Source organism: Eleutherodactylus coqui, chromosome 1 (genome assembly GCF_035609145.1).
Source record: "Eleutherodactylus coqui strain aEleCoq1 chromosome 1, aEleCoq1.hap1, whole genome shotgun sequence".
NCBI classification, from domain to species: domain Eukaryota; kingdom Metazoa; phylum Chordata; class Amphibia; order Anura; family Eleutherodactylidae; genus Eleutherodactylus; species Eleutherodactylus coqui.
This window is the reverse complement of record NC_089837.1, coordinates 35590098-35600788: the sequence shown is the minus strand read 5'-3', so window position 1 is coordinate 35600788 and position 10691 is coordinate 35590098.

The following is a 10691-nucleotide window of genomic DNA, read 5'->3' as shown; positions in this document are numbered from 1 at the left end:
AATGCCCCTGCATGCTCTAATTCAGTAATAATGCCCTTGCAAGCCCCCATTCAGTAATAATACCCTGCATACTCTAATTCAGTAGTAATGCCCCTGCATGCCCCCATTCAGTAGTAATGCCCTTGCATGCTCCCATTCAGTAGTAATGCCCCTGCATGCCCCCATTCAGTAATAATGCCCCTGCATGCCCCATTCAGTAGTAATGCCCCTGCATGCCCCATTCAGTAGTAATGCCCCTGCATTCCACCATTCAGTAGTAATGCCCCTGCATGCCACCATTCAGTAGTAATGCCCCTGCATGCCCCATTCAGTAGTAATGCCCCTGCATGCCCCATTCAGTAGTAATGCCCCTGCATGCCACCATTCAGTAGTAATGCCCCTGCATGCCCCATTCAGTAGTAATGCCCCTGCATGCCCCATTCAGTAGTAATGCTCCTGCATTCCATCATTCAGTAGTAATGCCCCTGCATGCCCCATTCAGTAGTAATCCCCCTAGCATGCCCCCATTCAGTAGTAATGCCCCTGCATGCCCCAATTCAGTAGTAATGCCCCTGCATGCCCCCATTCAGTAGTAATGCCCCTGCATGCCCCCATTCAGTAGTAATGCCCCTGCATGCCCCCATTCAGTAGTAATGCCCCTGCATGCCCCTATTCAGTAGTAATGCCCTTGCCCTTGCATGCCCCCATTCAGTAGTAATGCCCTTGCCCTTGCATGCCCCCATTCAGTAGTAATGCCCTTGCCCCTGCATGCCCCCATTCAGTAGTAATGCCCCTGCATGCCCTATTCAGTAGTAATGCCCCTGCATGCCCCATTCAGTTGTAATGCCCCTGCATGCCCCCATTCAGTAGTAATGCCCCTGTATGCCCCCATTCAGTAGTAATGCCCCTGCATGCCCCAATTCAGTAGTAATGCCCCTGCATGCTCTAATTCAGTAATAATAACCCCCACACACAGGCGTGCGCGTCATGTAAATGGTCGCATATTCTCTCCGTATTGCTTTTTTTTAAATGCACATAAGAAATGGATTCCCCGCGCAGAATCCTGCAGCGGGTCCTTCCTGGACGGAGGTTTTTTTAAACTCCTGCTTTCCCGCGATCCCGCGGCTGCCGCTGTACTGTGGATCCGGATGGCTTCCATTGGCTTCAATGGGAGCCGTCCGTGCGGGAAAACCACACAAAAATGGAGCATGCTGCGGTTGTTTTTCCCTTGCGTGCGGCCCGCATGCCAGGGCAAAATGACACCCGCAGGTATTTATTAATGATTCCCTATGGGCGCGGATCGCATTTTTTAAAATTCTATTTTCCTGTGATGTCGCTAGGTGGTGACGGGGAATCCGTACACATATATAGCGCATGCTGCGATCTATTCTCCGCTCAGGGAAATCACAATTAGTTTCTGCGAGTGTGCAGAAAGAAGCGCTTTTTCCGACCTCCAATTCCCCTATGCAAATCCGTTTATGTGTAGGTGGCCTTAGGCTCTAAAAGCCAGATGTGGTGAAACCTCAGATCCTGGCAGTTTAACCCCTTACATGCCACAATCAATAGCAACTGCAGCATGTAAGCAGAGCCGGATCCTTCTGTCACCCCGCAGTGCGATCACAAGGGACCAATGGTTTCCCATGGCAGACGGAAGCCTGACAAAGGCCTCCATATTTGCCATGTAACTCACAGTCTGGTAGGTTGCCGCCATAGGCTTAGTAGAATGCACTACACAAGTAATGCGGTGTACTATCCTAGAGTGTGAAGTATCGTATCTTCAAGTCCCCTTGGGGGACTAAAAAAAAGTATAAAAAAAAGTTCAATTAAAGGGGTTGTCCCGCGGCAGCAAGTGGGTCTATACACTTCTGTATGGCCATATTAATGCACTTTGTAATGTACATTGTGCATTAATTATGAGCCATACAGAAGTTATAAAAAGTTTTTTACTTACCTGCTCCGTTGCTGGCGTCCTCGTTCCCATGGAGCCGACTAATTTTCGCCCTCCGATGGCCAAATTAGCCGCGCTTGCGCAGTCCGGGTCTTCTGCAGTCTTCTATGGGGCCGCTCGTGTAGAATGCCGGCTCCGTGTAGCTCCGCCCCGTCACGTGCCGATTCCAGCCAATCAGGAGGCTGGAATCGGCAATGGACCGCACAGAAGCCCTGCGGTCCACGGAGACAGAGGATCCCGGCGGCCATCTTCAGCAGGTAAGTATGAAGACGCCGGACCGCCGGGATTCAGGTAAGCGCTGTGCAAGTTGTTTTTTTAACCCCTGCATCGGGGTTGTCTCGCGCCGAACGGAGGGGGGGTTAAAAAAAAAAAAAAACCCGTTTCGGCGCGGGACAACCCCTTTAAGTTTAATCTAAGTTTCACAAAAAATACAACTTTTCACACAAAAACCCTTTTAAATAAAATACCCCCTTTTTTTTTTAAGGCAAAGCATAACAAGTATTACCACATTTCATAACGACCCAGACAATGGAAATATTTTGTTATCTATCGCACATGGGGAATGCCATAAACATAATTTTAAAAACTAACACCAGAATTGCTATTTTTCTTTTGTTCGCCTGCCAAAAAATGCAATAAAAAGCAATCCAGAAGTCACATGTACCTCCAGCTGGTACTAATACAAACTACAACTCTTCCTGCAAACAACAAGACCTCACAGAGTTCAGCTGCTGGAAAAATGACAATGTTCTGGGTCTTAGGGCTTATTCACACGAGCGTATATCGGCCGCCGTTTTCACGGCCGGCCGATATGTGCTTCCATCTGAGCAGTTACTCCCTTCCCTCGCCCTCACCAGCTCTCTGCCTTTCTCCTCGACTCTGGCTGTTTGCAATGGGAGTGGGCGGGACAGGGGTGGAGCTAAGCTCCTGCACCTTGTCCGCAGCCAGCAATGGGAGTGGGCGTGGCAGAGCAGAGCTTAGCTCCGCCCCCTCCCATGTAAATAAACCCTTAGAACACAGCGATGCAGAGTCAATTGTTTTTCTTTAAAGATGTCTTTTTATTGTGCAAAAATAGTAAAAAAAGAAAAAAATCTCTATAAACTCGGTATCGCAGTAATCATGCTGATCAGATAAGAAAGTCATCATGCGACGGTGAACGCTGAAAAAACAAAACCCAAAAACAATGGCAGAATTTCTGGATGTTTTTTCCATCTCCCTCCACAATACAGAATCAGCTGGTCACTAAGGGGTTAATGATGTTGCGCTCCACCTGCTGAGAAGTGTACAAATACGTAATTATCCAACATAAGGCATGTAGCTGCCAGCGCCTCCCCACCCCATATGCTGTGTATGTACACCAGGTCCTGTATATACCTCCCCAGTGCAGGCTGACATTCCAGGAGCGTCGCCTCCTCATGGCAGCAGCTGTGATCGCGTCTTAGATCAACACTATAAAACCTTGCGGGCGGGAGGACCATGAATTAATCATGAATTATTCTGCAGCTTCCCTTCCTACCGCTTATAAATCTATGAAGAGGCGATAGCGAATACGTCCCACTGTGCAAACAAAACTATTCCCGGTCTTGGTGGGAGGTTGAGGAAATGGGACTGATCATCTGTCTTACCAGATCTGCAAAGAGCGACCGTGAAATTAACATCCGTGTGATACAGTATATCAGACAAACCCTTTTTGCATCCGATTTCGGTGGTGCGGAATCCCACATTGTGTCAATTTTATCAGCGCTCCCACTGCAGAATGCACCTCTTCTCAATGAAGGGTCAAAAAAAAACAAAACGCAATGGTATGGGTTTGGAGGCAGGCTTTCCACTGCAAATCAGTCCCTGTGTGGACCCAGCCTAATAGTGCCCTCATTGTGCTCCAATACTATAATAGTCCTCCAAATGTGCCCCCATATAATAGTAATACCCCAATGTGACCCCACATAGTAATAGTGCTCCAGTGTGCCCTCATATACTATTAGTGCCCCCAATGGGACACACATATTGAGTGCCTCATATGATACTACTGGCCCCAATATGCCCCATATCATACTAGTGCCCCCAGTTTGCCCCATTCATTAATAGTGCTTCCAATGTGCCTCCATATAGTAGGCCACTCTGGTTCTGGTTATGGCCTGTAATTGGGCCTGTAACAGGGTGGGAACCCATAAGCGGAGTCCATATGTAACATATTTGTCAGACGCCATGTTACTGCTTGTTTCATATTAGAAACAAGAACTGAACAAAACAGAAATATATATAGTCATTCCCGTTTAGTGGGATATTCATGGGCCCGTTGGGTGAAGAACAATGTCCTTTTGTTTCCTGGTTTGCTGGGAACTGTTTCATCACAGAGTCCTTTCCTGCTGTTTCCAAACCGGTATCACAATGGTGGTTACCGCCGAATCAGTCCTGGATGGGGGAGTCGAGTACTAGGAACGCCTTTGGTCAGGGTTCTACAAAACACTCGGCCTTCCTTGGACCTTTTGAATTCAGAAGCGCAATGCCCGTAGGACTACAGCTTTTCAACTGCTCAGGGAGTATCCCCTGCTTCTGACCATGCAGCATAGCTGCCTCACTCTGCCCCTCTTGTTCTTCCTGCACAAAGACCTCCTCCTTTCACTTCTGCCGCCACTTAGAAACTATTGATAGCCTATCTTCAATGAGTAAGTCATCAATAGTTGATCTCTGAAGGTTCGTTGCCAGGGATCATCACCGCTGTTAGCTAGGCCAATGTACTCATGCACTGAGCTGATTTCTGCAGGAAGCAGACAGCTCTATTCCCACTGCAGTGGCCAGGCTTGGTATTTCAGGCCAAATTCCTATTCATTTCAATGGAAACTTGGCCTGTAATACCAAAACTAGCCACTGCAGTGGGAACAGAGCTGTCTGCTTTCTGCAACAATCAAGGCCGTGCACAAGCGCATTGGCCCAGAGAACAGCTGCTCACTGAGGGTAAACCCCTTTAAAGTATAAGCACCTCCTATAACAAACTATATGCAACAAAAGCTACAAGAACAATTAAAACAACATGCAGTACCCCATTACAGCAGTTCAGAAAACTTGGGCTTGTCTCTCCTCATGGCTTATAACATAAGGGAAGAGGAGTAGGCTACACTGCTCTTCAAGGCTCTGCAGACTAGAGTGTCTGGGACTTCAGGCTTTTAGTCATCCTCATAGTTCATGTTGGCCTTTTCCAATCACTTGGACCTTCTTAGATCTCCATAAGTACATGATGCTACAGTTTTCTGTGCTGCAAGTGCAAATTCTGGCCTGAGTTGGCCAAGGATCCACAGGCTTCTCGACAATACAGTCATTGCCTACATCTATGCATATCTTATCTTGCCCAACTTCCATCCACATTTAGAGCCATAGGCAAAACTAAGGAGTAGGTATGACCAGATGGATAGGGATGAACAAACATGAAGACACCAGGACTCACTCTGACCAAGACCAGACATTAAGCAACACAGCAGTCAGGAGGAGCAGAGAACCTGTAAGACAGAGCTTTTATGGAAAGCTGGCAGCAAGTGTTCAATTTCCTACAGCACTCCCAGAGGAGAAATGAAGCATTACACAATTCTTATTGTGGTTAATGAGCTAAACATGGGTATAGATTTCTAGGTCCTCCAGCGGAAGAGACGTTCTTTGTATCTGCTCTTTGTTCTGGTCAATAGATGAAAGTTCTGAGTTGTGGCACCCCCCTCTATTGGCTCAAAATCCCCTCACAGATATGAACATGGGTTTTCAAACACAGACCCCTTCTACGCCTCTGACTTATTCACCAATGTGATAAGGATATATTAGGGGATAATGAAATCGTTTATGAAGCAAGACAATTGCGGTCACCCGGCTGGTGGAGGCCTCCAGCGCGCAGCCGAGATATCCTACTGGGAGGTTTTTGCAAACTCTGTAATGTAGCAGGAAGATTTTTCTTGCTCGAAATGAATATTCCGTCCTTTATTGTTTCTATCTGTAGCGGAGTGGAGCTGTTCTGTTCCTTCTCTATGCTTTTTATTACAGTAATTAGCAGTAATTTTAGTGTCTTCTGTAGAGATGATCACAACACGGGACTCAGCCAACAAGCCTATGCAGGGTGGTTGTATATAAAATGGGGCCCTGGGTAGCAAGCAAAGCAGAACACCCCCCCCCCCCCACCACACAATATCGCTTGACACTTTTATACAGTAATTTTAGCTAGTCCGGCTTGCGGCCCCCATAACCCTATAGCATGCTATGTGTATATGGAATTATAAGGGTACATCATGTTTCCATGGCAGATTTTCACCATACATTTAGCATGGAATTCATATGGGTTCCTCATCAAATCCACATCTCAGAAGTGGCCAACTCCTGTACATGGGAGTCCACGCCACACTGTATGTATGTTAATTCTTGAAGAAGATTCCACAGTGAATGTGCAAGCGATCAACGTCAGGAAAGCTGCAAGCGGATTACCAATTGAGATCCCCACTGATCCAGAGAACAGGGTTCCCATGTTCTCCTCTTCTCGTCACTTGGGAATCATTGCACCCACCTGAAGTGAAGTCAGACTGAATGAAGAGGCGGTCTTGCCTACATGGCACGTCTCCATTCATTTCAATGGGGCTAACAGAAATAGTCGAGTACAAGCACTCAGCTGTCTCCAGCAGTCCCTTTGAAAATTAATCAAGCAGCATTGTGCAAGTGCAACCGATGCTCCATTCATTCTCAGTCTCACTGCGTTGGGTTATGCGAGCTTACATTGAGGGGGAAAGGGAAACACAAGACCCCCTTTTTCTGGATTGGTGGAAATCTTAGTGAGGAGAACCCCACCAATCAGATCATCACCTGTTGCACATCTGTCAAACTCAAGGCAGCCCGCCACACTATTTTATGTGGCCAGCGAGGTCGAGATGCAGAAGAGGCTCATGCTGTGCTGGGAAGACCCTCTGGCACATTGTGGACTTTTTTGCAACCTTCCACTGGGTACTGAAATTGTGGTTGGTCCTACGCTGCAATGTCAGGTGCATGCAAACTGAGCGCTGTGACTGTTACTGCAGCCCCCAGAGCCCTAGGTGAGCACTGCCTCATCTGTTTCACCCAGGCTAAGCCAATCCTGCAGTACAGCGCTGCTTGCCGGGACTCAGACCATGAAGCGGCTTGTACATCCCCACTGGTCCTCGCTATCATCCTGCAGAGGGCAGTCTGTTCCAGCCTGCCCGTCCATACCCTGTGTGCCAGCTGTACCAATCAGAGTGGATGTTGTGTTATACCGCTGATTAACCCAGTGGATGTTAAGGAGTTTTTTGGGTACCTTTCACCCATAATGTTTCCTTTTCTCAGACACTCTGGCAGTTTAGAGTCAAGTGTCCGCGTTGAGGGACCTGTGCCCCAATTTTTCTGGACTAGAGCCTTGCTTTGGTCCTACTGTTCTCCCCTCCTTTTTAATATATTCTTTAAAATGCAGGGTTACAATGACAAACAGCCCCTTTGAAGGCAGCTTTAATGCTGATGTGGCCCTCGGTGACCTGTCCTATGGATAAGTGATAAAAGTCTATTCTGGTACAACCCCTTTAACTCACAATTCACTAATGGGGTGCTAGGAAATGTTTTGCCTCTAACAGACACTCTCTTTAATTATGACTGCACAGTTCAGGCTTTAATGACTTTCTCCAGCAGCCGCGCCGCTCGCTTCCATCGCACTTTTATGGTTGTATTGTTCGTCTGTGTTTTATTTTTCCTTTCAATTTAAAGAAATATGTCAAGATCTGTTAGGAAAAGGACATCTAATAAATCCTCCTGGCAGGAAAGAACGAGCGCAGAGAATGAGAACATCAAGTATTAAACAGCTACATCCGGTCCAAAGATCAATGTGTTATTACATCCAGCTAAATGCACCAGAAGCACAAATCTCTTCCCTGCACTGACAGCCTGCTACAATGTGTCAGTGCAGGTACAATGTATCAGTGCAGGTACAATGTATCAGTGCAGGTACAATGTGTCAGTGCAGGTACAATGTGTCAGTGCAGGTACAATGTATCAGTGCAGGTACAATGTGTCGGTGCAGGTACAATGTATCAGTGCAGGTACAATGTGTCAATGCGGGTACAATGTATCAGTGCGGGTACAATGTGTCAGTGCGGGTACAATGTGTCAGTGCAGGTACTATGTATCAGTGCAGGTACAATGTATCAGTGCAGGTACTATGTGTCAGTGCAGGTACTATGTGTCAGTGCGGGTACAATGTATCAGTGCGGGTACAATGTATCAGTGCGGGTACAATGTATCAGTGCAGGTACAATGCATCAGTGCAGGTACTATGTGTCAGTGCAGGTACAATGTATAGTACAGGTACAATGTATAGTACAGGTACAATGTATCACTGCAGGTGCAATGTGTCAGTGCGGGTACAATGTGTCAGTGCGGGTACAATGTGTCAGTGCAGGTACAATGTGTCAGTGCAGGTACAATGTATCAGTGCAGGCACAATGTATCAGTGCAGGTACTATGTGTCAGTGCAGGTACAGTGTATCGGTGCAGGTACAATGTGTCAGTGCAGGTACTATGTGTCAGTGCAGGTACAATGTATCAATGCAGGTACAATGTGTCAGTGGGGGTACAATGTATAAGTGCAGGAACAATGTATAGTACAGATACAATGTATCAGTGCAGAAGCAATGTGTCAGGGCAGGCGCAATGTGTCAGGGCAGGCGCAATGTGTCAGGGCAGGTACAATGTATCAGTGCAGATACAATGTATAGTACAGGTACAATGTATCACTGCAGGTGCAATGTGTCAGTGCAGGTACAATGTGTCAGTGGGGGTACAATGTGTAAGTGCAGGAACAATATATAGTACAGATGCAATGTATCAGTGCAGGTACAATGTGTCAGTGCAGGTACAATGTGTCAGCGCAGGTACAATGTGTCAGCGCAGGTACTATGTGTCAGCGCAGGTACTATGTGTCAGCGCAGGTACAATGTATCAGTGCAGGTACAATGTATCAGTACAGGTACAATGTATCAGTGTGGGTACAATGTATCAGGGCAGGCGCAATGTGTCAGGGCAGGCACAATGTGTCAGTGCAAATACAATGTATAGTACAGGTACAATGTATCACTGCAAGTGCAATGTGTCAGTGCAGGTACAAGGTGTCAGTGCGGGTACAATGTATCAGTGCAGGTACAATGTGTCAGTGCAGGTACAATGTGTCAGTGCAGGTACAATGTATCAGTGCAGGTACAATGTGTCAGTGCAGGCACTATGTGTCAGTGCAGGTACAGTGTATCGGTGCAGGTACAATGTGTCAGTGCAGGTACTATGTGTCAGTGCAGGTACTATGTGTCAGTGCAGGTACTATGTGTCAGTGCAGGTACAATGTGTCAGTGCAGGTACAGTGTATCAGTGGGGGTACAATGTGTCAATGCAGGTACAATGTGTCAGTGCAGGTACAATGTGTCAGTGGGGGTACAATGTGTCAGTGCAGGTACAATGTGTCAGTGGGGGTACAATGTGTCAGTGTGGGTACAATGTGTCAGTGCAGGTACAATGTATCAGTGCGGGTACAATGTATCAGGGCAGGCGCAATGTGTCAGGGCAGGCGCAATGTGTCAGGGCAGATACAATGTATAGTACAGGTACAATGTATCACTGCAAGTGCAATGTGTCAGTGCTGGTACTATGTGTCAGTGCGGGTACAATGTGTCAGTGCAGGTACAATGTATCAGTGCAGGTACCATGTGTCAATGCAGGTACTATGTGTCAGTGCAGGTACAGTGTATCGGTGCAGGTACAATGTGTCAGTGCAGGTACAATGTGTCAGTGGGGGTACAATGTGTAAGTGCAGGAACAATGTATAGTACAGATACAATGTATCAGTACAGGTACAATGTATCAATGCAGGTACAATTTGTCAGTGCAGGTACAATGTATCAGTGCGGGTACAATGTGTCAGTGCAGGTACAATGTGTCAGTGCAGGCACAATGTATCAATGCAGGTACAATGTATCAGTGCAGGTACTATGTGTCAGTGCAGGTACAATGTATCAGTGCAGGTACAATGTATCAGTGCAGGCACAATGTATCAGTGCAGGCACAATGTATCAGTGCAGTTACAATGCATCAGTGCAGGTACTATGTGTCAGTGCAGGTACAATGTATAGTACAGGTACAATGTATCACTGCAGGTGCAATGTGTCAGTGCGGGTACAATGTGTCAGTGCAGGTACAATGTGTCAATGCAGGTACTATGTGTAAGTGCAGGTACAGTGTATCGGTGCAGGTACAATGTGTCAGTGCAGGTACTATGTGTCAGTGCAGGTACAATGTATCAATGCAGGTACATTGTGTCAGTGGGGGTACAATGTATAAGTGCAGGAACAATGTATAGTACAGATACAATGTATCAGTGCAGATGCAATGTGTCAGGGCAGGCGCAATGTGTCAGGGCAGGCGCAATGTGTCAGGGCAGGCGCAATGTGTCAGGGCAGGTACAATGTATCAGTGCAGATACAATGTATAGTACAGGTACAATGTATCACTGCAGGTGCAATGTGTCAGTGCAGGTACAATGTGTCAGTGGGGGTACAATGTGTAAGTGCAGGAACAATATATAGTACAGATACAATGTATCAGTGCAGGTACAATGTGTCAGTGCAGGTACAATGTGTCAGTGCAGGTACAATGTGTCAGTGCAGGTACAATGTGTCAGTGGGGGTACAATGTGTAAGTGCAGGAACAATATATAGTACAGATACAATGTATCAGTGCAGGTACAATGTGT